Genomic DNA, 26,497 nt, shown 5'->3' with positions numbered 1-26,497 from the left:
GTCTGGGAGCTGCCATGACAGCCACTGAGTCATTTCATTTGAACACATAGTAGTTAATTGCCTTGCTCAAGGGCACCTCAACATTAACTTGTGAGAAAGGGAGAGCCCTACTTGTTCATTCTCCCCTTCAAGGTGTTGCGAGTGTCAGGGGTTTAAACCAATAACCTTCCAATCATGGACCTATTTCTATTTGCTTTAGGCTACTACTAGCAAAAGAAATCGCAGTGCAATTATCAGGTCATGAAGACGTGTCTCATGGAATTTTGAACGGGAACAAAATATGCTTAATTTCTCTATTTTGTGAGATCATTCAAGGAGGCTATCAGGCGGTGAATTTAATAAATCCTAATGGGTTGTGACTAACAGAAGGTGGTTTTATTTGGCAACAGGTGGAAAATGCTCTACCAGTGAGTAAAATGCTTCTCGGAGATATTAAGGTTAAACATAAACATTATGGAATACAGAGTTTGCATGTGGATGAAAGTCTACATTATGATCTAAACTTCACATACCAACTTTTAGTAAACTTCCCACCTTACTGATGTTTTCTTTATGCAGTCTCTTCTTTATGCAATTTCTTTACAAACTAAATTTAGAGAAGAATGTGACAAAGCCTATATTCAAGGTAAATTGCCCAGTCTTGTAAACATCATGTAAAGAAAAAATAAAATGATAAAAGTCATGATTTCATTCACTTGAAAATAGTCTGTTCCCAGCAAAGCGCCATCATTCTGTGATGAAATTGTTTCTCTGTGATGAAAATGTGTCTTTGAGTGATGCAGGTGGTTAAGTGAAAATAAAACCATAAGTGTAAATGTCAAGTGTAAAACAAGCAAAGTAAATATATAGAGGTGTCCGGAACAACATTTTCTGTCATAGCTCAGCAGTGGGTATGACTGATTTATAACTGAATGATAAGGAGAATCAAGTGTGCTGGTGCAGGATCCTACATACAGCATGCTTTGCATTTTTCCTCTCTATCAGCAAACATGTCAGGCCTCCTCTGTACTTATCAGAGTACCTTGACAGTGAATTAGAAGCTTGTTTGTGGAATTTTTCATTCAACGGCGGGAAGGAGATTTCTGAGCATTTGATAATTTCTACAGCAAACTGTCATTTTCACTAACAAGGTCAACAACTATGATAACATTTAATATTGAGTAACGAGACAATGAAAAATCTGTGGGCTGTCGTGTCAGTAGCAGAGCGGCCCAGTGTTACAGCTAAAGTCCCTGTACTCTGTATGGAATGTTTAATTTTAATAATCTTTGCCTCTTGTATAATTAAACTATAAGATCCTTCCAAACATGGGGTACACACGTGACCTTCCCACTGAGCCTTTGCACACCGTGAACCATTTCTCTCTCATTACCATAGCAGATTGATATAATCACATTCTCTTCTTAATATTCAGTTTAATGCCGTATATATCTGGATGTCACTGGGTAATGTAATAAGAGTCCTTGGGATTCACTTAGCTGAGACGATAACTCAATTTTGTAACTTAATATTGTCTCTGTGCTCATGCACAGCGGGGTCTCATAAAAATCCCTATATTTTCAGCATTAAAAGAAAACATTTTCCATGAGCACATGCATAATGAGCACATTATTAAATTTGTTAGTTTAATGGCTGAACTAGGCAATGACATGTAGTATCTTCAAATTCACATGTGGCGTGCATAATGGTAATTGCTAAATTACATCCCATATTGCAATCATTTAACACAAGATTTCCAGCAACAAAGATCATTTATTGGCATTATTTGTGGCTTTGTTACTGTAGGTGAAAAATTATTAATTGTGCTAATTATGCTGTATGTCAGTCAGCACTAATGAATGTATGTCTGTGGATGTTTAACACTGTTTATTTCTTTCGGTGACATTTACCTAAATGCCACATATCTGAACCGCTTCTTCTGAGACATGCAGTATTTAAATGTTATTTCCATATCACTGTACAAATAACTGGCAAATATCACTAAACACGATACTTTCTCAATTATGAAGTTCTTCCACTTCCAATCCCAAAACAAGTAGAAAATAAGTAGGAATTGTATTTGTTGTTTTAAATAACATGTACAATATTAGTAAATGAAAACCATATTACAGATTCCCACCTTTTCAAATGTGGCCCCTTAAACTTACTACTTTAACCCAACATCACAGTCAAATGACAATGATCTGTGACTAGTTCAATTGACACTATATTTTAATTGCCCCTCTTTAACATTTAAAAGGATCATATCAACATTGAATAAATAGCCTATAACACACTATATGGTTGTCGAAGATAAAAAGACATTTCTATGTACATTTTTTGTTTTGCTTTCCCTGAAAACAAAAGACAAAAAAACAAGTCAATAAATAAACCTAATTTCCAGAAATCATCTATGAATCGATTAGATTTATCTGATGACCCCCCTACCGTCGTGGGCCCTGCTCTCAAGGCTGCAAACTAGTAAACTATGTCAACTCTTCATACAGCAAACTAAAATGATCCCGAAAAGGCACTGAAACTAAGTATAAAAATGTTGACAACTATGCATTGTATTGTTTTAAGAATTGGTGCCCTTAAATAAATACTTCTGATTTATTACAGATTTATTTTGCCGAACTAGTCACATTTTAAGGAATAACACAAACACTCCACAGGCTCAGCTGATGTGCTGTGGTTTACCACCCAATGGTCTAATAAATTTTTATTTTGCTCCAACCCCTAGTCAACCGAATAATGCGTGGTTAAATGAAGTAATCATTTTTACTGGAGACATCACTCACAGGAAGATAACAGGTAGGTATATCACTTCCCACCATATGGTCATGGCTGTCAAGCGCAGGCCAATCAGAAAGCAACAATTTGCCACAGTGTTCCATGTTGTGATTAAATAGTTCCAAGTATGGCTCCAGCACACAGGAAGGCTCTTTGACCAGACTGATACTCATCTCCGGCTACAGATTGGAAGTGGTGGTGGCACAGCTACGTGGCTCCCTCTGTCTGGATTTGTTATGTTATTCTTTCCTTTTTCCCCCCACAGGCTCGCTGTGCAATACTGTTATTTTGGTCTCATGAATATAGAAAATTTCAACTTGACTCTCAACTCTGTTGAAATCATAAAAAGTACAGAAAGGAGCGAGGTATGAATATATTTCCAAGATGGTAAATCACAGAGAAGTGGGCTATGAATAATGAAGTCTCAGAAAATATAGGCTATTATACAGTCGCTAGTTATAGTTCTTTGATGTAATAAAAATAGATCAACTCAATGATAATGTCTTATATTTTTACATCTTTTCTTATGTGGTTTAAGTGCAATAGCCTTAGTAGGCCTTTTTGTATTGCATTGCATGTCGTGATACTTTGCAATACCAAGCACAGAATAAACTGCAGTTAATATATTCTGTACAAATATTATATTTGCAAACAACCTTCAATTGAAAACAAGACTCATTTATTGTTTTCATCTGGTGTATGAGATAAAGTACTACACACTTGGTTGAATAAATTTCAGTACAATGGTACTAATGTCCAAACCACCTCAATCTGGCCTCTGACTTTATCTCCAAAACATCTAACATGAGCTGTCCCTCTGATGTCCTCATCCCTGATTCTATTCATCCTCATCATTCCCAAAGAGAACCTCTAAATATTAAGCTCTGCTACTTCCAGCTCTGCCTCCTGTCTTTTCTTCAGTGCCACTGTCTCTAAGCTGAACAAAATCACTTGTCTCACCACCGTCTTGAACACCTCTCCTTCATTCTCGCTGATACTCTATCACACAACACACCTGACACTTTTGTCCACCTGTTCCAACCTGCTTGCACTCGCCTCTTCACCTCTTTTCCACACTCTCCGTTGCTCTGAACCGTTGACCCTAAGTACTTAAAGTCCTGCACGTTCTTCACCTATGCTTCCTGGAACCTCCACGTTCCACTTGTGTCCCTCTCATTCACACACACGTATTTTATCTTGCTGTGACTAACCTTCATTCCTCTGCTTTCCAGAGCAGACCTCCACCTCTCTAGATTTTCCTCCTACTACTCTCACTACAGATCACAATGTCATCTGCAAACATCATAGTCAATGGAGATTCCTGTCTAACCTCATCTATCACCGTGTCCATCACCATAGCAAACAAGAAGGGGCTCAGAGCCGATCCTTGATGCAGACCCACCTCCACCTTGAACTCCTCTGTCACACCTACAGCACACCTCACCACGGTCTTACAGCTCTCATACATATCCTACACCACTCTAACATACTTCTCTGCCACTCCAGACTTCCTCATACAATACCACAGTTCCTCTCTCGGCACCCTGTCATACGCTTTCTCTAAATCTGCGAAGACACAATGCAACTCCCTATGACCTTCTCTGTACTTCTCCATCAGCATCCTCAAAGTAAATACTGCATCTGTTGTACTCTGTGTGCTCTGCACATCTCCCTTGTTCTTAAAAATGGAACCAGTACACTTCTCCTCCATTCCTCTGGCATCCTCTCACTCTCCAAGATCTTGTTAAACAAACAAATCATAAACTCTACTGCCACCTCTCCTCTTCCATACCTCCACAGCTATGTCATCAGGACCAAATGCCGTTCCACTCCTTATCCTTATCAATGCCATCCTCACCTAATTCTTACTAATCTTTGCTACTTCCTGCTCCACACCAGTAACCTCTTCTACTCTTCGCTCCCTTTCATTTTCATCATTCATCAACTCTACAAAGTACTCCTACCATCTTTCCATCACACTCCTGGCACCTGTCAATACATTTCCATCCTCATCTTTAATCACACTAACGTGCTGCACATCCTTCCCATTTCTATCTCTTTGTCTGGCTAATCTGTAGAATTCCACCTCTCCCTCCACAGTGTCCAACCTAGCGTACAAGTCCTCATATCCTCTTTGTTTGGCCTTTGCCTCTTCTAACGCGACCTTATCTCCCTGTTCTCCTTTCTACTTTTTTCAGTCCTCTCAGTGTTTCACCTTTCTTAGCTAACCTCTTTCTCTGTATACACTCCTGAACTTTCTCATCCCACCACCAGTCTCCTTGTCCACGTTCCTCTTTCCCAATTAGGAATTCCTGCGACTGTGGCCCAGGAAGGTAGAGCGGTCGTCCTCTGGTCCTGCAGTTGTTGATTCAATCCCCTTATCACATTAGCTGTATTGGTCCAGTCCTCTGGAAGCACCTCTGTCTACACACCTTCCTGAAAGCTACACAACAGTCTTCCTTTATCAATTTCCACCACATCTTCCTCTGCTCTGCCTTGTTTTCAACTTCCTCACCACCAGTCATTTTACACACCACCATCCTGTGTTGTCTGGGTATGCTCTTCCCACCAACACTTTGCAGTCACTGATCTCTTTCAGATTATGTCAACACAAGATGTAGTCAACTTGGGTGCTTCTACCTCCACTCTTATACGTCACCCTATGTTCCTGCCTCTTCTAGAAGAAAGCGTCTACCACCATCAGTGGTACCTGTGGGGCCACCATCACCACTAACAACACTGAACATTACACCTTGAATTTCCAGCTTCAGACTCATCAACCAGTCTGATACTCTTTTCACCTCCAGAACATTCCTCACAAACTCCTCTTTCAGGATAACTCCTACTGCATTTCTCTTCCTATCAGACCCATGGTAAAACAACTTGAACCCTGCCCCTAAGCTTTGAGCCTTGGTACCTTTCCACGTGGTCTCACAGTATATGGACACACAGTATATCCACCTTTCTTCTCTGCACCATGTCAATTCTCTAGCCTTCCCTGTCAAACTCCCCACATTCAAAGTCCCTACTGTCAGTCCTACACTCTTAGCTTTCCTCTTCTCTCTCTGCCTACGAACACCCCTTCCTCCTCCCCTTCCTCGACCAACAGTAGCCCAATTTCCACCGGCACCCTGTAGGTCAACAGCACCTGTGGTGGTCATCGTTAACCTGGGCCATGACCAATCCAGTGTGGAGGTCAGATTCAGTGGGAAAGCAATGATTGGCAATGTTTAATTTGGCATGTGTTTCACATCGGATGCCCACCTGACACAACGCTCTGCATTTATCCAGACTTGGGACTAGCACAAGAAGACAGAAGCTTATGCCCCCTTGTGGTTGCATTTACAACCTTATAGCACAATTGTCTGAATAAAGAATAAAGTTTACAGTGCCTTCTGTATTCTTCTGGTATTCCTTTTAGCTGTAGGTATACAATTCAAATGGCTCTATTTTTAAAGTAAATGTCTATACCCTTAGCTTATATATGTACACTTTGCTAAAAAATGCAGTGTAATACATCAGTCATGCAATCAATTCTAAAATGGTAATGTCCAGTTTTTGTTCAAGAGGTTTTGTTTAGGTCTTTCTACTATTATTTTGGCCACCCTACTTTGACAGGGCTAGCACACAGTAATGTGAAACTGAGGCAATATACGCTTTTTAAACAAAATCATTATGTTGAGAGTGGCAACCTCTCACAGTCCCACCACCCAATATCAATCTGAGCAGAAGTCAGGTTAGATAAAAACACTTGTTTAATACTATCAGTGGCTCTGGCTCATTTAAACCTTACAGGCCACACTGGGGGTAACTGTTATATTATTATTAAATTAGTTTCAGCTCATTGTTTAACTGTGCAGGTCCTTTTACTTACCCCGCTTTCATGGGGCTGTGTTCAGCCATCACAGCAGGCACCTATTTTTATTTAAAGCTCTAAAAACACACAGAACAATTCCTGCTGAGCATCACACAGCAGACAAGCAAAGTTAGTGGCTTAAAGGAGAGTCAATATTGATCCTACATTCAACATGGGGTGTGAACCACAACCCTAAATTACTAACAATGTTGCTTTGTAACTCCAGTATGTAAAAAAAAAAAAAACAAGAAAAATGTTTCTAGCTTTACTATATCAATAAAATGCTCAAATATCAGAGCTGTATGTACTGTACATCTTAGAGTGGGCATACCTAACATGTCACTCAAAGCCTCATTATACAAAGAACTAGCAACAGCTTCATCACACAGCAATCATGCAAAACTTTAGAAATGTAAGCTTATTAATACCGCAGCATGCTCTGGCCCACTGTCTGCATGCTTACAGGACAACTCATCAGTTAAGCAAAGTAGCGTTACATGCGTACACAACGTAACATGACATATAACACCAGCAACCACACACTACACACAGACAACCACAGAGAGCGTGCATTTATATAACTCACCTTATTTGACGCTGAAGCTCTTTTTTTTTTTGTTTGTTTGTTTTTTTGTTTTGAGAAGGTCAACATCAATGTCATGTGACAGTATATCCTTGCGAACTTGCTTCTGTGGTTTTCTGTTAAAACGTAGGTCATCTCATCCTAACATTATTAATAGCTAGCTTAGCTTGCTAACAACTCCTACAAAAACAAAAATGCTTGTATAAGTTTGTATTAGCTAATGGCAGCAGTGGGCGAAAAACAACCGAGCTAACCTTCCCCGTTGTTTAATTTAAATAATGTTGGACAAGTTCCTATGATTTTTTATGAACCACATCCAGGGCTTAATTTAACATTAACTTGTTACCCAGCTAACTCTGAGATCAATTCAAGTTTTCCCGTAGCGCGAAAAAGGTTCACATTTAACCTTATCATAGCACTATGGTGACCCCATGAGAACCACTGACCAATCAGCTCAATAAAAGAACGTGAGTCATCATTCCTACAGGATCCTGACAAGGACAAAACTATTGAAAGAAATGGACAAATTAAACTGAGTAAGATTTCACAGAACTCTTACATCGTATCAGGCATGTATGGGCCACTAGCTTAAAAAAGGAGCTTTTGCTAATCAAAGCTTATCACAATGAATAACTACATGCTAAAGATTTAAGCTGCATCTTAATATCACAGAAAACTTCTATACAAGTGTCTGTTATGTAAAAAAAGATAAATAAGGATATAAGGATATAAGCATATAAGGTTTATGTTTAAACATAAACCTTATATATATATATATATATATATATATATATATATATATATATATATATATATATATATATATATATATATATATATATATATATATATATATAAAACACACCTATTTAAACCGCAAAACTGCAGATATTAAAACAACAAGTATGAAACACCAAAATATTAAGTACATTAGATAACATAGACCCCTGATCTAGCACAAGGTATTGTCTGAGATTCATTATAAACATCATACTGTACTTACTTTTACTTGTTTCAAGTGCTAGATAATGATTGGTTGTCATTTGCAAATGTTTTCTTATTTGCAAGGTGCAGTGCCCATTATTCTAAATGGCTGCACTTGTGTTTTTGTGTTAAAATGGCATCAGCGTAACATAGCTTTGAACTGGTTAATTTTGGACAGCCAACAACCTTTTGTCTTTTGCAAATGAAAAGCCTTGTCATCATTGAGTTTGACCTCTATGCTGTCATGACCACTCATGGTTAATAATCTTGTTCTTCTGTTTGTTCATGTTTTAACATTTCTTAAGTCCACATGGAAATGTCAAAGTCTTGAAGCACATCTACGGTACACTTATGACTTCTGTCACAATATTAAAGTTCAAAATATCTATGTGCCTTAATATAACACAGTTTAAAATAAAGGGTTTCCCGTGTGTTTTTAAAAAATTAGTCTCGTAAAACACAGGTTTTGTTTGCTATAAGGTTTTAGGAGTGCCTAGAGATGCATGAAATATTTTTACAACAAAACAGCTTGTATTGGTTATCTTAATGACCCACTCACTTGAGACTATTTATTGTTTGGATTGTGACTTTACATTCAAACTTTAACAAAACAAAATCATGAGTAGCATATTGTACTATATAGAGTGGCTTCAGAGGTGCTTCCATGTATTTTATTTAAAAGTATAAAAAAGTAAATCATACCCAGGTTTTGCAGCAGCTGTTTTCATTATGCCAACATGTAAATGCTGTGAGGCCAGTCACAAGAATGAATTAGTGTGCTGGTACACAGAGTTAATGATAATCGTTCAGTCAGTGGCAGCTTTACAGTACAAGAGCACATAAATATGACAGAATGAAAACACTGGCAGGTATTATCATTCTGCAAAATCCACAGATGAAGTGATTCACTTTAAACTGTACCCACAATGTGAACTTGGGCCCCTATAATACCCATCCACTGGATTTTGCAGATAAAAGTGAAAACCGCCTTTGACACTAAGTCAAATGATTAAAGCTTTTATTGGGGTAGTCAGTGTAAATTTAACCTCTCAAAAGACCTTGCTTAATGTTTTAGACCAGATAAGTAGCATTAGACTGAGACAGCTTAAGAGTTCAGGCTCATGCATGTTATTGGAAATCAGTTTCAAGATGATAGTGGCTGAGAGGGAATATAGGGATGCTGTATCTTATATGTGAACCTCTGGTGTTTAATGTGCTGCCTATAGGATTATCACTAGCCTCAGCAGATGTTAATTTCCAAAACATATGTCAAGGCTTAATTCTGGTGTAAACACTACCAGTGGACAGTTTATCAGTTTTGGAGCAGGTTCCATATTTACAGCCCCTAAGCAGTTAAGCTGAATATGTCAGATGCAGAGGACCTGTCACCTTGGCAAGGCTGGACATAGACTGATGAACCCACGTTGGACAAACACTATTTTTTTTAGGGCAAAACTACAGTAGTCAATATTGTTAATTTCAAGCAAATCTGAAAAAAGTATATGAGGTTTTTTGCAGCAAAAATCATGTTTGGTGTCTGTGTAAGTGAATGTGTGTGCGCATGTGTGTCTGTCTCGATGAACATGCCTGCTGGGGGTGGGCTACCATACAGGCTCCCATCTGGTTGCACTCCAGTGAAAGGCTAAAAATGTCTCACACAACTGCCTACTGCATTTCAGAGATTGCTAAAACTCTTTTTCACATTTTTCACCACAAGAGCCACCTCAGTCTCATTAAAAAAGCCATCGTGTCTGTTCCTCGAAAACCCATTTGTGATTCCACAAATAGGCCTCTTTTTATAAAGCACAGACATGCTCCTTCTACATGAAACAGCTAAATGTTACAGGGGACCTTTAACGACCCTTCAGATAAATTGTCTGACTCTTCAGAACCACGCTAGTACCATATAGCTCCCAACTAATTAAACATGTTGCTACAGTTTTCGAAGAGTTTACTAGATATGCTGTATGAGCTATAAAAGGATAAGCATCTAAAAAGTGGCAGCATTTAGAGGCTAACACTGCCGTTAAATATACAACATCACCACATACAACATGAGAGTGGATGCAGACTACGTCTAAATGTCCTTATGAGAAAACAAAAGAGGAATTTCGTTCAAACATCCTTCTTGCTGTCTGCTTTCAACCAAGGCTTTTGTACACATACTGTAGATGGATTTATCTCTCCAGCAGCACTAGATTCATTGATTTTCAGTGAACAGTGTGAGTTTAGGCAACAATTATGGTAACAACAAGCTACAGTAACCGCTGCTCAGAAACAAATTTAAATATTGAGGCACTTTATAAGCACATTTTTCAGCATTGTTGTTTGTGTTTTACTATTCCATTGAATATGACAGTGTGTGTCAATTACATCTCAGTGCATTTACCTTTGAATGGTACCCAATTGATCCCGCAACCTCATGCATTACCACATTTTATATGGTTTCCTTCAATATATCTCAGTGAATGAATCTCATATTTTGCCTCACCAGTAGATTAGAACACCAGCAGAACATGGAGGTCTACAGAGAGCTGTGTTATATCAGTTCAGTCTGCTACAGGTGGACTCAGTCGCGTTTTAGACACATCAAGAAAAATTAAAGCAAACGGGATGCACCTGACCACAAAAAAGGGTTTGAATACTTCAGTTTTTGACTTTTGATACATTTTCCAAAATTATTTACATTATTTTCACTTAACATGTTGGGTTATTGAGTGTTGTTACATTTCAAAATAAAATTACACTGGAGTAAATTGTGCAGAATGATAGGTTGAATAACATGAATACATAGATTAACCTTTGGAGCTGCAAAACTGTAAGCTTTAAGTTAAAGAAACATGCACATGTGGTATTCAAGGAAGCATACAGGAATACAGTACAGGCCTGTCTATAAATACAGTGTCAGGAGAGGTTAAATTATAAGTTAATTTATATTTTCTATTTCTCTAGTTAACACATTTCCTAATGTTACAATGATTTGGTTCTGTGAACAGACATCGCCTGTATAGCCAAAAACTTGAGAAAGCTCATTCCTCTGTACTGGAGAGCCCCATTGTTATCCCTAAAGTAGTAAAAATACAGCAATGACTCACACTGTTGTACTTGGTGATGTTTTCCTTTATTGCTATGAACATGGGCACCATAATGGGCACATTATTTTGAGGAAACCATAAATTCACTATCCCAATGTCATAAACATGTGTATGTGTATGTGAATGTGTATGTGTATGTGTATCAATCTGCTACTTAAAATAGCCCTCAACTAATGGACTACTTATGCTGAAAAACTTTTATTGAGTCATGATATGATTAAAATTAAACAATATTGTTTTAATATGCAATATGGCCAAACAGATAATTTATTATGTATACATAAAATCTATATAGTAATAATATTAATAAAAAACACAACCAGTTTACTGCAAGACTCATTAGAAATAAGCTTCCTTTTGAGATATATTACAACAGAGATAATATATTTTTTTTATTTTTCCATGTGTAAATTCTGATTCAAAATACATATATTTAATAACTTTCCAATAACATCACAAAATTTACAGTATTCTTGTCAGATTTACTGTAAGTAATATAGATAGAAAAAAAATGACTCAAATGCCCCCGGGAAGTATGTGTCAGGTCAATTTCAGTTCAGAGATTCTGAGAAGGAAGTGGCAGGAACTTAAGTTGTCAGGGCCAATGTAAAGTGATTCCTGGCACTGAAAAGATTAAAAACTCAATACCAACAGTATAATTATGTAAGAGATCTTTTGTCCAATAGAGTTGACGACATCAGATCACTGCTACACAACATAAAGCACAGTGGATGTCTTTCATTTGCTCGGCTTCTTTATGGTGTTATCTAAGAGCTCTTTTCTCGGCTCAGCTGTGCTGGCCATGCTTAGTAACTCTGAGGTGTAACACCACAATTCAGTAATAATAATCTTGTTTAGGTGATACACTACAAGATTTGTGTAGAGCTCCTTAGACAATCAAACTCTCCATAATGGTTGACAATCATCATAGCCTGTACTAATAGAAGTGACTCTATTGCACCACTAATTTTATATGTGGTCATGTATGTTGATCGGCTACCATGATTTTTCTAAGCAGTAAGTGGGCATGAACAAATGTAGTCCTTTGGCAGCATTTACAGTATATGCATCAGTAACTCAAAGTGAAACTCAGCCTAATAATAGAGTATGATTATGTAAGCATCCCATTTAAGACGTGTATGGCAAATTAAAATGTGTAATCATTTCCTCTCTGTCCTTTGCTATTGCAACTGAGTAATGTCCATTAGCTTCTATGAGTTCACAAATGGATCTACAATATTCACATCCGCAATATCAGAATGCAATATGTCTATCTCTTTATTTAGCTATATTCTTAACACTACAATTACAAGTAGCAATAAAAAATGTTTATCCTGTGTGTAGAGTCATATTTTACTGGAGCATGGGGATTGTCAAAAGACATCTGATTATCAAAAGAGTCCCTCTGTATCCCTTAAAGTGAAGCCCCTAAGTGAAGCCCCCCTTACGACAGGTAAGAAAACGATGAGCTTTACACTAATCAAATAGCTTAGTACTCGTCCTCCTGCATCCAAAATGTGTTTATACTGAATGGGCAAATGTATGTTAATGTGATGCCTTACAGTACAGTATATTGTCACAATTACAACTGTATAGTGAATAACATGACAGAGGAGCTATTCCTTACCTGCTACGCAAATGAGTGTAGATGTCGAATTACTGTAACTGATCAATTATTGAGATTCACTGGGATCTCATAGACTCTCTAAACTCTAATGGTCAGATAGTCAGTTCAGTGGAGAGCTGACTGCCGTGAAGATTTGCTCTTTTTACTGTTTAAGGAGACTGTAATGCTAATGATGTCTTTGCTCTTACATTTCAATACAATATCCAGCTCTGACTTAAGTAAGGATAAAAAGACATTTTAAAAAAGCATATCCACTGCATGGTGTTGCTGTTCAATACCAGCCACTGTTCAGAGCCAATCAGCAAGTATAGCTGGATGATTACTCAAATCCACAGAAGTGTGGAATTGGACAAATTGGAGTGTCTTTTCACCCGGCTCAGTGCTTCTTATAGTGTCAGGCTAAAATTGAACTACTCCAAGGCTAATTGTGTAACAACTCAGAGCGCCTGCACTCAAGAGTTATGCAGAGAATTGAATGTTACGATGGACAAAGAAACATAATGACAATCAATTCCAGAGTGAAAAAGTAACACGGACCTACTTTCACATTTAAATCAAAGTGAGCTCTTGAGAAGGACATGACTAAGAACATCCATATAAGCCCTTTTAATTACCTTCTATTGCAAAATTGAATTACCAAATGAAAATCCTTCAACAATCAACATCTATTGTTCGTAAAATGTGACCTTACATTATCAAATTAATTCCACATTGTCACTTTATTCCTTAAGAGCAGAGAGAGAAAGGCACGGTATTAATTATAACTTTAAATACTGTGTACACATCAGCATTTAGATGCTTCAAAAGTTGGAGTTAAAAAGAAAGGTCAACTTTTTAGAGAAAAAAAAAGCATTTTGTCAGTTGAGAACCAAAGTAAATTGCTTATTATTTCACGTAGAAGTAACTTTGTCTTGTACTGTTTATATATATATATATATATATATATATATATATATATATAGTAGTTGTTTGAGCTCACCTCTACAGTAAGTGGGTGTGTCTATAATATGGCAGACTATTGACATACAAACAATCTATAGCCCAAACAATGCCCATTTTGAAAATATGTTTTTCTTAACCATTTTAACTATATTTTATTTTTATTTTTTTGTGCTTTCAGCTTATCATATGAGTTCAGGGTCGCTACAGGGGATCATTGTCCGCATGTTAGTTTTTACGCCGGACGCCCTTCCTGATGCAACCCTCCCCAATTTCTACTGGGCTTGGACTGGAACTGCACATCTGGGGATGGGAATGAGCTGAGGATCAGTGTCTTGCCCAGAGACACTTTGACATATAGCCGGGACTGGGGATCGAACCACTCACCCTGTGGTCCGTGGATGACTGCTTTACCAATTAAGATACAGCCTCTTTAACTATGTTAAATCATAATTTCAAGTCATTTCTTAGACTCCAGTATGATATCACATTACAATTGTCCATTACTTTAGAGTATCCCCCTCCATTCTTCTATAGAGAAACTCCTTCACCTAAAACAAATCGTTAAAGTGGCAGCTGTTTTTTAAAACCTGCATTGGCATTTTTCTCATTCTTTTGTGCTGCCGTGTGTCAAAACAAATCAATGTAGAGGAGAACAATGGTACATCTGCACATTTACAGAGAGTTTTAGTCTAGCTATTAACAACAGCGTCAGCCAGTAAAAAAGCCCACTAGTATTTGCACTGAAATATCTATGAGGATAAAGACATGTACTGTAGATACGGTTCAGTGAAATCTGACTCTCATTGCTCTATTTATGTTTGCCCTGCAGTGTTATCTGTTGTTTCCGAAACCCACCATGAAAGGGTTAGATATGTGTTTGATAAATAATTCAGTTTTTAAAGAGAAGATTGCAGCATGCAAACAGGTGCAGAACATATGCGGCTGGTTGCCAAGCAATCCCAAAGTCATGCGCTGCAGTCATTACTACACACAGAGATGTAATGTTGTGTTTCTTCTAAAATAATAAGTATGTGACTTTCATGCAACTCCCAATTCTAATTTCTGATTTTAATACTAATTTCTGCAACAGATTGATTATACAACACATCTGCATCATTTTAACGTTAATGTTCAGGTAATATGACTTTGCCTTTCACTCGTGGGTATTTCCTACAGCATATGTGCCCTTGTACATCTACCCTCTCAAAAGCAATGCAGTCATATCTAATCACTGACTGGCATTTCTATAGAGTGATATTATATTTGCCTTCTCTGCTCGGCCAATATATTATTAAATCACATCTCCCAGAAGACCACTCCAGCCACAAGGTTTCCATGGTTACCACCATTGTGCCAATACCTTTTTATGAGATCTGTGGACATCACCTCCTAATTACTTTTAGAGAACAAATCCTCATTTCAAATTGAGGCCTTTCTAATCATTATAAGGGATGTCTAAGGTGCGAACTGTCAAAGGTGGACTGTAAGTATCAGAAAACATAGCAAGCCGTGTGGTTGGGCTCAAAAGTGAGATCAGGAGTGATGCAACTAGAAAGAAACTTCTCAGGATAACAAGTGTTGAACTTTAAACTACCCTTCAGATAGTCAATATTACATGAAGGATCATAGCAATGATGCAGCCGAGATTATGTGTCCAGTGCGACAACCTCATGAAGGGGAGGCCATAGTCCGCTTCACTTCAGTTTATAGAGCCTCTCCTTCCTATAAAACTCAGCTGCACTTGGGGGGAAATATTTCCTTATCCTAGTCACACCCAGCATGACCCAGAGAAGCAGATGGAAGGCTGATTGATTTCAACTGCACCTATTCAATATTCCAAGAGCTTCTGCAGCCGCACATAATTGTGTTCTTACAAACTATGTTATTTTCACAGGTAACAAAGACTTTATTTTTAGCTCGATTAAAAAATAAATAAATAAATAATAATAATAAATAACCTCTAATAAAGTCTTTATCACTAAATTCAGACAACAAGATCTTCTCACACAGACATAACTTATTTGCTAGTAACTTGCAATTTAAGACATGGCATGTTGTTTCCATAACAGCAGAGGTCACAACTGCCCCCTTTTTTATGTTAGCAAGGGAAACCAATGGTTAACCTCCTCTGAGTATGAGTATCAAGCTGGCTGCCAACACTAAGCTACAAAGTTCTCCTCAAATGTGCTGACTGAGCTGAACTTTGTAATGACTATTTTGTAGGGCTTCTGAGTGTGAGGGCTGTGTGCTGGTTTGTCCCATTGGAAGTAGTCTCTGACTGGATCTCAACTGTGCACAGTAATTGCCTCATGGGCCCACAGTCTTCTCTGCCGTAATACCGGTGTCACGACACATACACAGAGCTGCCAATCTCACCATCAGTGCACATTTTCAATTAAGATTTTCATGGCGGTGGAGCAGTTGTTCCGCATAGTGTTAAACCATGCGTTTGTTTAGTCGTCGATTCCTCCAGAATGTGAGAAAATCAGCAATCAGCATCTTTTAATTAACAAACTCCAAATTGGTCTGAACTGTTGACATTTGCAGGTGTTTGCATGTTTATTTACTGTGACGCTCATAAGTTAACAACATCAAGTTTGGTTCAGAGCGGAGATCAAGCTGAGATTGAGCCTGACAATGGAGTGATATCTTGTCCTTCCTCTGGCAGGTGTTGACATATGCTGCAGCTGTCTGTGCAGCTGGGCCTTGATGTATGTAATGAAGGAAGACAACAGTCACTCAGCGTCCTCCAGTGTTCCAATAAAAGTCTATCACAAACCATCACAGCTACATCGACTTTCTGGGTACATTTACAGCATACATTTACACCTACTTCACACAGAAGAGTAAAGAGGGAGGGAAAAATGTATAGCTCCAAGAATAAAGTGAATATTCAGGCTATATAGTGTTTCATAAATGCAACAGATTATAGTGGTAGCAGTGTTTTTCTTCAGAAGTTCTCAGATTTAATAAGGGATGTGTTTTTTTCTGCTCCTCTGTCAGCATTCAAGGCTGGTGCTCATAGATGCCAGACGCCCTCGCAACCCCTACATTTTGCAGCTTGTGTACATTCAAAAGCACGTATAATGCAAAGGCCTGACAGACACACTTTAATTATCATTTTTCAAACCAGACTCAGTACATGTACAACACAAGAAGTGTTGACCTTTTTTAAGTAAAGTCTATTTAAAAATGCACTTAGATATATTTGTAACCATGTAGGACATTAACCTTCCTATACCATTACAGCAGTAACCACTATCCATAAATGTCATTCAGTGCTAAAGTTAATCAAGTGTCATGCATTGCATCACTTCAGGTGAACTACCTAAGCAGTAATGAGATGCTATCAAGTTGTGAAGCATATAGTCAGGATTTTGAAGGATATATATATATATATATATATATATATATATATATATATATATATTTTTACTGTAACATCCTCCACTGAATTATCAGTGACATTCTTATGTATTGTGTGATGTGTTTTTCCATGAGAGGAAACTACTTGATAAAAAAGGCACAGAAAGTCAAGAAGGAAGCCTGTTTGTCTGACTGTCATTTTATGTACTAAATGTCAACCAGTGAAATGTGTTTTCCTTCTTCTTATAACAATGTGACTTAATCTTTTTATGTAGGGTTGTCAACATACAAAAGAGCTCTTTAAAACAAATACAGTAGGGTTTTAATGCAGAAGTCCTGGAAAATAAATAAAAAGGTTGTCATTATTCACATTTTCCCTCTTGATGGAGTGGTTGCTGGGGCTTTTGTGTGTCAAAAGGGGGTGGGGGACGTGAGAAAGAAAGTAATGAGAAATATCGGAAATTATTATTATGATGTGAGGGCTCCCCCCTTAGGGAATGATAAATAGCCTGTGTATGTAGGTTCAACCTGCTACCTGGATTTTTAAGGAGCCCGGCCCATCTGCATGCGTAAGTGGACACTTATAACTGGCATATAATTATGGACCAAGGATATGGCAACCTTGCCTGGGAGTGTGTATGCTTGGATGATGTGAGACTTGTGAAAGTCAAACAGCTACTTATGAGTTGAAGGTGCATGCCAGCTGACATGAAAAATCTGGTTTGCTGGCCTAAGGGCAGCAAAGAATGTTGATGGGGGAAGCTGGAGGCCTGTGATTACTCCCTGAAGCATGCAGCGCTCTGCATGACGGGCTACCTCCACATGACTCGGACATTCGCAGTGACCTCTAGACAATGGTCATACATTAGGACAGCCTCCAAGAAGCTGAGAGACAGAAATGCAAAGAGGAAGAGGGAGGAGGGAGAAGTACTATAACAAGGAGATCAGTCAGAAATGTGGACAGCTCTATGCTCGATCCACCTCTGTGCATCCAATCAATTACTGTAATTCGTTCCAGCAGTACCCCAGAGAGTAAACACTGAGCAAGGAGTATGGCAGCTAATGATGGTACCTCTAGGAATATGAATATTTTTCCGCTGCTCAATACTTGTCTACATTTTCATCATTATTTTCTTGGCCTGGGCATTATCACATGACCTGAGCCAAATTTATAAGTTTGGTCAGCAAAAAACAAAAACAAAAAACATAACAGGACGTAGGCTTATGTAAAGTCATCAACTGCATTGTAAATTCAGTTTTGCAAGTCAATCTCCAGCCTGTTGAACTGTTAAACTTCTAATGACATTTATCTGCATGCACTGCATATTATTTTCCTCCCAAAAATTGTATTTCCATTTTCTTAAACAAGCTCAGACTTTATGCAAAATCTCAGAGAGCAAACATACCATTAAATGGTAACATTGTTCATGTCCCCTGGGTCACAAATGCTAATATTTATTTAAAAACATGTATTAGCACACCCTCAAGACTCTTTGGTATGTGTCTGTGTGGGTGTTTCATCATTGTAAGAACCTATGTCTTCAGTATTGTCCAGCATGATGGCTTACTTGTGCTCACAGAGGAAATAACTCAAACAAGGAGTTGCACAGATACAGGTAGAAAATTAGGTCTCAGGAGACTATTTTAGATGTATTGTGGAAGGACTGCGAGTCACAAGATAAGTCAATTTCAATACAAAGTTTCTGACAAGGTAATGGATGGAAGTAAAGTTGCTGGCAGTTGGAATAACCTCACAAAAACACTGCAGACCACTTAAAAGGGAAAACAGCTTCACTAACACATTTAAAGTAAAACACTCACCTAAAGCTTTTTCCATAGAAGTACTTACATAGGCGCACACGTTTTACCGAACTGTAATTTTTGTTATATTTTGTTCCTTTAATGACCTGTTATGAACAAACAAATAATCACACAAACAGCTGTTAGGCACTGACAAGACAAATGAAAGAAAACAAAAAACAGGTGGAACTTTAATTGGTGATTTTTACGTTTTTTGGACATACCACTGTGTTTACCTTACACGGGGAAAAAGTATCTGAGAAAAGTGAGAAAAAATAAAGAGCTCCAATAAATATTGCCAATGTCATGCTAATCATGGTCTAATTATATCACAAAGTAATTACACAGCAATTATAGATCCTATTATATCTGAATGAGCACATTTGAAAGAGAGAATACATATGAGTTGATTAAAATTATACATTAGGTGATTTAGTGAGGAAATGTTACAAAGTAAATCGCTTGCATGAAATATAGTTTAATCAGTTTAGTTCCATTTGATTAAATTCACTGATAAATTAGTAGTGTCTTCTTTTTCCCATGTTCCCACTTTGTCTTTATAATGCTGCTCCACCACTGTAAGATATTAGCTGCTTTAGGAGCTGAAGCAGAGCATCAAGGTTTCTCAGATGGTTATGCATTATACAGGACATTATTATTGTCTTCAGCACAGAGAAGAGGGGTGTGTACTCTATACAGCTTTTTAAGACACGTTAGTTCTCCGGATGATGTCATCTGGGTTTTCATCAGGTGTAGTCAATATAGGCAGTCACATTAAATGGTTGACAAGGTTCACATCACTATCTGAGGACATTTCTTTCGCACGTGTTACAGATATATTTGCAATAAAATACTATATACACAGTGTATGAGGACATATGATTAAACAAATACATGTTTGAATTGTAAAGATACATTCAAATACATGAATTCAACCTCATTATAATCATGTACCAGCTTTTTAGTGGCCATGGCTAAAACCAAAGTAAGGTGTGCTGAAAAAGCAATAGAGACAACACATCTAGAGCAAAGAAATCATGTTTAGATGTGTGATTAGGTCTAGCTGTCGCCTGTCTGGGATGAGGAGTTACAGTTAGTTCGTTTACATGGACTTAAGTAACCAGGTTAGAGTCAGCTTTATCGCAGATTTCTATCACGTGAAGCTGGTTTCTAAAATTAGGGCTGGGCATTAGTGAAACCCGATTTCCCCAGGAGGATTTCTCCTTGAGAGCAGCACATGTGCGTAATGAAAAAAAAGCTGCAGGTTTCTTAAGTGCATGTACAACCTTCTCCACAATTACCTAAGACAGCTCATTTTCTCCCAGTACCCTGGTTACCTAAGTGCATGTTAGCACAGTCACTGTGAGTCTGTCAGAGATTATGTATTCAAATTCCATGATTTCTTGCCTTGTACCAAGCAGGACATCAATAAGCAGGCCAGATTTGGACGATACTTGGCCAGTTTTTTTTTCTTTCAGAAATATGGTAATAAAATGAAACTATTGATTACAGGGTAAATCTCTGCATTATTCCCTTATATCACAGTGTAGAAACATAGTATGTTAAAATCTTCACACCTCCACACCCAGACTGTTAGTATCTTCTTTAAATCAAATTGCAGTAGTCCTCCTGAAACGCTATTTCAGGAGGACTACTGTATAGGAGGGGGTCATTGCCAGGTTGGGCCCTGCAATGACAAGTGAAACATGGTGGTTTTCAGCTATTCCACTCAAACAAAGAAGCCCTGTTACTGAGTCTTTAACTATAAAGTCCACAGTTGTGCTCTGTGGCAATAACTGCCAATTACCTTGCTTTTCATGCATTGGCTTGAACACTGAGCACTGGCAGTGAAGAAAGCCACCTGGGGTCACAGAACTCTGAGCGCTTCTCTAGTTCGAACTCTCTCGACTGAGCCATTGCAAGTCTCAGACACACAGTTCAAAACTTCAAAAAGGGTCTAGTCAGGGAACAACAGACTGTAAAGAGTAGCACTATGGTATGGCACCGCTGTAGTACTAAAACTGTGGACATCCAAACTCAAGCAGAGCAGTCATCATTTACAGTGTTCAGGAAAAGGTCTTTATGTAAAAGACAGCCATCTTCATCCTCCGAATCCTCTTATAGACCAAAACATCCCCGTAAGGTTCGGAGAATGCATCTCAAGCTGAGATTTAATATGATATAAAGAATTATAGAATAATGCCAGGATACCACCACACTGCAATTCTGCTGCAAGTTTCTGTCATAATGCGTTACAACATTAAGGAGAGTCTTTTACAGACATTGCTATTTGCTATTTAATGCTATGTGCCAGAAACCCTGTCAAAGTTGTAAAGTACAAAAAATGGGACAGGGTTGAGCCCCATTGCCTTCTTTTGGCAAGAAGTGTTTGGACCTTGGGCTGTTTGCAAATGACAAGAGATGGGCAGTGTTTTTTACATGCACAAGGATTCAAGCAGTGCATGCAGAAATCATCTGTCCATGGACACCTCCTCCTTTTAATAATGCTTAGAGGCTTTTTATTGCCATTCGAGATCCAGTAAAGCAGACACACCAAACGGAGTAATTTTTTCAGAGTCTGTGGGAAGCTGACCATCCACTGGCTGAGACCAAGCTGGCAAGATTTCTCTCAGAATACGTTTGATTTTCTGCCTTTCGCTCATACTACACAGAATAGTACAGCATGGGGATGGATGAAAGAGGTGATCAGGTGATCTAAGAATCTATGATTCTGCAGTTGCTTAGGTTCTAACGTTACCCATTAGGTTCCATGAGGAAGTGTGGAAGTGTTATGATCCATTTTAGGACCTTAGTGCCAGTGTCTATGGATCCAGAGGCTACTTTCATACAAACACCTGGCCACCTTCAGTCTAGGTTCAAGGTTGAGAAATGGGACATTTCTGAAAGCATCATCATCTTTACGTAAGACAGTCAGGCCACATGGAATTAATGACTATTACCAAACTGTGTTACCAAAGTGTTCCCCCGGCAATGCAAACCAAGGAGGACCAAAACTTTTCCTTAGACCTGTATTTGAGGTCGTCCAACTCCTGCTAGAGAGTTAAAGTACTGTACCTACTCCTTGACACGATGAAAGAGGGGAAAAGGGTGTCTTGCAATGCCAGGCGGGTAGTGTTCTGGTTTCAACTCTAGTTCAAAAGAGGTGTAAATCAATCCGGACATCGTCACCACATGATTGGCAAGCTTGTCATCAGTGTCTGAGGACATGCACTGTCCTCAGACACTGATGACATCCAAGCATCAATGCTTCAAAAGATTACTTCATTTTTGGACATCTAATCTATTTCTGAAAGTTATACTTGATTTAGATTCTTTATTATATATACAAATACAAAATTGTCATGAGAGCTGATGCATGAGAACATAGAAAAAAAAGATAGAAATGTCTCCAATGCCATTTATAAATCATTATCTTTATAATAAATAGACTAGTAACTATTTCTCAGTATTTTACTAAATCAACGATTTAAAATAAGAATCGTAAAAGTCTCATAGGGAGGAAGACGGGGGTGGTGGAAGGTACACAAGACTTTTCAACGGGAGACCAGACCACAGTTTGACTCCTCAGGAAGCCTCAATATCTGACGCTGTGGGTTGAGAACATGTTGTCAATTTAAGTACAAAGTTTACTTATTTTAATTGTTAGTCTGTACAGAAGTAATAACAATTTCTTCTTACTTAATTTTTAGTGAGGTTTGCAATGTTCATGTATGTACAATGTACAATCTGCTACCGGCTCGTTGGCTATCAGCGAAGTCATAGCAACAGCTACAATGAGGGAAATCAGGAAGAAACACATTAACATCAGAGCTCCACATACAGCATTTTTCCCCCATTGCCTGCTTCATGGATGCAGGGTTCTGCAGCCACAGGCCAGACCCTTCATCAACAAGAGTGACGAGTGTCAGTTGGGAAAATGACTAACTGAGGAGGAGGAGGGCAAAACCAGCAATACACCTCCTGCTGTAAGGCAAAAAGCTGTGAATCACAGCTTAAATAAATTCAACTATATTTTGCTGTAGAATTTCCTTATCCAGAAGCTATTGATTTATTAAGTACTAAATGCATGTATGTTTTAAACCTCTTACTTAACATTTCTAAGGATTATTTCTGCAATCAACAATTCATTCATTCTTTATCAAATGTTTTACGGTCATGAATAAAAATGGAATATTAATAAACAGTTACTTAATAAACCATAATTGCTACCATGTTCATTGTTTATTAATTATGTCTGCAGTTGCAGAAAATTGGTCATTGGGTGATCATTTTGTTTAAACACCAATAATGCACAATTAATAGGAGACATAATATATGTTGTCACAGAAATGTATGTCTATTTACATCTACAATGCTATGTGTTCTAATCAATTTACTAAATGTGTACGTATTTGTTATAAATAGGTTAAAGTTAGAGAAAGGTGTTGCAGAACAAGGTAGATTTGGTTATTGAATGCAAAAGATCTGAAGGAATGTGATAAATATACTCAGTGATGTTTTATCTGACCCATTTTAGTGGACATGCAATACACAATAATGATTTCCAGCTCAGTGTATCTATGATAATAATGTTTTTATGTCAATATGAAGAGCATTTTCTAGCTTGTGCTTTCCTCTGAGTGTTGCACCAAGATATAGGAGAAATACTGAGATTTTTTGGATGCTCTTTCATCACTGAAGTATTACTGCACTGCTGCCATTACAGACACTTTGGGATTTTATTACCCTCTTGTAATTGCTCTAGGAAGGTCATTTTGATCAAATATTCATAACCAGTGTAAAAGTTCAGGTAAAACTTGGCTAGTTGGACACTAATATTCAACTATAATGTGACAAAAAGTATCAAAGACTTTATAACTTTATCTATATCTCAAAACATCTAATTATTACTTTTTGAGTTTGAGGTTTGGGCACAATTTGGAGGTTCAAATAAAGGAATGAGTAAAGTAAGTATTAGTTGACTTTTGTCTTTAACTTGTTTCAGCCTGGAGTGCATTATCTGACAAAGGATGCATGTGAACATACAGACAAGAACAACTATTGTTTAATTTTAACTGTACGTGTAATTTAAAGTCATGAGGTGAATTGTCCCTTGCTAGCAAATGAATATAGTTGTGTCCGTGGCTTTGCCTGATGAAAGGAAGAGAAAAATGACTGCATTCAAGTGATTTAGTCTTTGATTGAATTAGGGTTCTCAGAAAGTAAAGATCCATCGGAAAAGTCCTTGGCCTCCAAAAGAATTTGTTAGTAAAGCAAATCAGGATAATTAGTAAGTGATGAATAAGTCTATTGTCCCACTGCTCTTAAGTACAAAGACATAAAGTAGAGTACTTTCCTACTGCAGTGTACAGTTACAGTGGTATGTGCAGCATGGTAACCCATGAACAAGAAGAACACACAAACACACACACACACACACACACACACACACACACACACACACACACACACACACACACACACACACACACACACACACACACACACAAACACACAATTCTGTTCTGACACTGAAAACTGATTTGCACATTAGAGCAAAGCTATTCTCATTGTTTTCAGTATAGTTTTTATGGTCATTTAAGTTAGATGGTTCAACAATCTTTGGCATGAGACTCGGTTAATTGTAGTAAATCAGCTGGTAGAAAAGTACTTTTTGAAGAACTGTGTTTTTTTTTTTTTTACCTTAGTTACGTTTTAGAGCCTGTACTTTTCCTTGAGTAAAGAAGTTGAATCAATACTTCTACTTTTATCAGAGTCTTTTCGTAACCCCTGTATCTGTTCTTCTGCTTGAGTAAGGAATGTGTTTAATTTTTCCACCTCTGCACAATGATAATGAAGGTTTGTCATCAATTTGTGTTTTATTGCTTCTAATTTATTTCCATGACCCAAAGGCTAGTTCACCTCAGAACTTTAAATGTTTGCTGTTTATTCGACTCCACACTTCGAGTTTTCCTATAGCTACTACACTAAACAGGCTTATTTTTTGTTCGGCATTTACCTGATATTTTAAATACATTGGCGACTGTTTTGAATTCAAATTGTATGAAAATATTGATTTACAGAACACACAGTAGATTGACAGTGATATATAGACAGTGGGCTAATGTAGTACTACCTGTAGGAGAAGATGGTATAAAATTGTCACTTTTGCAGCAATACTTAGTGTGAAAACTCAATGCAGGACAAATCAGACTCTTTGCAGATGTTTTTAATCCCAATGGAATCTTTCAACTGGAAAAATGTGCTGCTAAAGGCAGAGACACAGTCATACAACACAACATTTCGAGTACAAAAGGGCAGGCCTCTCATTACTAAGACGAAAGCTGACTCTCAATATCTGTTCTTCTTTTGTGAAATGTCATCAGTCAAAGCCCAAATACTATTCCATTTCAAAGTTCACATCTAACCTTGTACAGATCAAATACCTGGAAGTGTTCTCGCTCTGCTCGTTTTATCGAAGATGCTTTGGGAACTGCCTTGTGTGGACTTGCGGTTGCCAGGTCTCCCAGAATACCTTGCACACCTACTAGTCCCTTGTCCCTTCAAGGGTCACCAGAGCGGAATGTGTTCCGTACGTTGTTTTGGCATGAGTTTTTACGCTCGGGGCCCTTCCTGCCACAGCCCTACCATTGTTATTCAGGCTGGCACCAAGGTGGCCCAAGGAATCCCAGCCCACACTGGGTGGCATCACATTACACCCACTTTTAGATTGAGCAGACATCCCATCCCCCCCAAAAAAATGTAGGGGAACCCCCTTAATACCCTTGAAGCCATAGGCAGTGAGAAAAATACAGGATATGGATGAATGCTTGGGAAGGTGTAAATCTGCCACAAACACGATAACATGGATCATCTCTGTAAAGTACTCCACAAGTGGAGGTGATATGTCTACAACTCCTGTCAGTTACTTGCTCACAATCTTTAATTTTTCACTGTCCACACTGCTGATGGTCTTGTGTCAAGGGGTGAGATATGGGCGACTGCCGTTCAGTAAAATACAGGTGAGTTGTTTGTACCAACAAGGCCAAATGACCAAAATAAATGCATCACTGTGGGGCGACACATAGCAGGCGTAACAAACACTGAGTATTTAGACAGTAACGTTTGCCAAGAGGAGGAGGTTGAGGTGGATATAGAGGTCAGCAAAGCAATTCAATTCAATTCAATTCAATTCAATTCAACTTTATTTATATAGCGCCAATTTACAACAAAGTCATCTCAAGGCACTTTACAGAATAAAGTCCAGACTACACAAGTATGTAGAAGCAACCCAACAAATCCCCCTTGAGCAAGCCCTAGGCAACAGTGGAGAGGAAAAACTCCCTTTAATGGGAGAAACCTCCAGCAGAACCAGGCTCAGGGTGGGCGGCCATCTGCCTTGACCGGTTGGGGTGAGTGGAAAGTGGAGAAAGAAAAGAAAAGAGCAACGAAAAGCAACAACGAAAAGCAAC

The sequence above is a fragment of the Channa argus genome, chromosome 10 (assembly GCF_033026475.1).
Source record: "Channa argus isolate prfri chromosome 10, Channa argus male v1.0, whole genome shotgun sequence".
In the NCBI taxonomy this organism is placed as follows: Eukaryota; Metazoa; Chordata; class Actinopteri; order Anabantiformes; family Channidae; genus Channa; species Channa argus.
The sequence above is the reverse complement of the archived record's forward strand: the minus strand, read 5'-3'. Positions refer to the sequence as shown.